This window comes from Gasterosteus aculeatus, unplaced genomic scaffold (genome assembly GCF_964276395.1).
Source record: "Gasterosteus aculeatus unplaced genomic scaffold, fGasAcu3.hap1.1 HAP1_SCAFFOLD_43, whole genome shotgun sequence".
In the NCBI taxonomy this organism is placed as follows: Eukaryota; Metazoa; Chordata; class Actinopteri; order Perciformes; family Gasterosteidae; genus Gasterosteus; species Gasterosteus aculeatus.
The window spans coordinates 65,001-67,500 of NW_027554900.1; positions in this window are offsets into that span (position 1 = coordinate 65,001).

A 2,500-nucleotide genomic window follows, 5' to 3' on the forward strand; every position below is an offset into this window, starting at 1 on the left:
GGGTGTCTGGTAAAGAGATCCGGGTTCTGGCGTCTTTTTCCGGGTTCAATTCGGCCGTTGTGGGCCTCTGGAGGTGTTTGGGTCCGTGTTCCGGGCTCTGGGGGTGTTTGGTAAAGAGATCCGGGTTCTGGCGTCTTTTTCCGGGTTCAATTCGGCCGTTGTGGGCCTCTGGAGGTGTTTGGGTCCGTGTTCCGGGCTCTGGGGGTGTTTGGTAAAGAGATCCGGGTTCTGGCGTCTTTTTCCGGGTCCAATTCGGCCGTTGTGGGCCTCTGGAGGTGTTTGTGGAGCTCATCCGGGCTCTGGGGGTGTCTGGTAAAGAGATCCGGGTTCTGGCGTCTTTTTCCGGGTCCAATTCGGCCGTTGTGGGCCTCTGGAGGTGTTTGGGTCCGAGTTCCGGGCTCTGGGGGTGTCTGGTAAAGAGATCCGGGTTCTGGCGTCTTTTTCCGGGTTCAATTCGGCCGTTGTGGGCCTCTGGAGGTGTTTGGGTCCGAGTTCCGGGCTCTGGGGGTGTCTGGTAAAGAGATCCGGGTTCTGGCGTCTTTTTCCGGGTCCAATTCGGCCGTTGTGGGCCTCTGGAGGTGTTTGGGTCCGAGTTCCGGGCTCTGGGGGTGTCTGGTAAAGAGATCCGGGTTCTGGCGTCTTTTTCCGGGTTCAATTCGGCCGTTGTGGGCCTCTGGAGGTGTTTGGGTCCGAGTTCCGGGCTCTGGGGGTGTCTGGTAAAGAGATCCGGGTTCTGGCGTCTTTTTCCGGGTCCAATTCGGCCGTTGTGGGCCTCTGGAGGTGTTTGGGTCCGAGTTCCGGGCTCTGGGGGTGTCTGGTAAAGAGATCCGGGTTCTGGCGTCTTTTTCCTGGCTTAATTCGGCCGTTGTGGGCCCCTGGAGGTGTTTGCGGACCTCCGCGGGTGAAATAATGGAAAAAAAAAAAAGTTAAAGTTTCCAGTCGGGACTATGTGGAGCGAAAAAAACCCGGACTTTTTTGGCTCCGTCAGAAACTAAGTAAAAGTCGGAATATGTGAAGGAAAGCCCAGAAAATGCCTGGGCTTTTTTAGATCGCTTCGATAAATTTTTTTTTAGCTCACATCACTGGGCCACCAGGTCGCAGATTTCAGAAACCTGGTTTTCGGAAACAGAGATCTCCAGGACAGGGCCCCGAGCTTCGGGGGGAGCGTTCCCCAGCTGGACCTAAGCATAGTGGGCCAGGCCCCGGGCGGAAAGACGCTCCTGGAGCCGAGATACAGGGGTGGCTCCCCGCGCGACTTACCCGATTTCGGAGCACTATTTTCGGACAGTGATGGCAGAGCAGTGGGTGTACCGGATGGAGGAAAATAACAGCTCCAGAGAGCGGCAGAGACCAGACCATGACCCAGAACGGCACACTGTTCCCGGACAGTGATGGCAGACCAGCAGGTGTACCCCATGGATGAATAAAGAGTTCCAGAGAGCGGCAGAACCCAGACCATGACCCAGAACGGCACACTGTTCCCGGACAGTGATGACAGAACAGCAGGTGTACCGCATGGATGAATACACAGTTCCAGAGAGCGGCAGAACCCAGACCATGACCCAGAACGGCACACTGTTCCCGGACAGTGATGGCAGACCAGCAGGTGTACCCCATGGATGAATAAAGAGTTCCAGAGAGTTCCAGAGAGCGGCAGAGACCAGACCAAGTCCCAGAACGACACACTATTCCCGGACAGTGATGGCAGAACAGCAGGTGTACCGCATGGATGAATAAAGAGCTCCAGAGAGCGGCAGAACCCAGACCAAGTCCCAGAACGACACACTATTCCCGGACAGTGATGGCAGAACAGCAGGTGCAGTGGATGGATGAATAAAGAGCTCCAGAGAGCGGCAGAGACCAGACCAAGTCCCAGAAAGACACACTATTCCCGGACAGTGATGGCAGAACAGCAGGTGTACCCCATGGATGAATAAACAGCTCCAGAGAGCGGCAGAACCCAGACCAAGTCCCAGAACGACACACTGTTCCCGGACAGTGATGGCAGACCAGCAGGTGTACCGCATGGATGAATAAAGAGTTCCAGAGAGCGGCAGAGACCAGACCAAGTCCCAGAACGGCACACTGTTCCCGGACAGTGATGGCAGAACGGCAGGTGTACCGCATGGATGAATAAAGAGTTCCAGAGAGCGTGATATCCCAGACCATGACCCAGAACGACACACTATTCCCGGACAGTGATGGCAGAACAGCAGGTGTACCGCATGGATGAATAAAGAGCTCCAGAGAGCGGCAGAGACCAGACCATGACCCAGAACGGCACACTGTTCCCGGACAGTGATGGCAGACCAGCAGGTGTACCGCATGGATGAATACAGAGCTCCAGAGAGCGGCAGAGACCAGACCAAGTCCCAGAACGGCACACTGTTCCCGGACAGTGATGGCAGAACGGCAGGTGTACCGCATGGATGAATAAAGAGTTCCAGAGAGCGGGATATGCCAGACCATGTCCCAGTACGACACACTATTCTCGGATGCT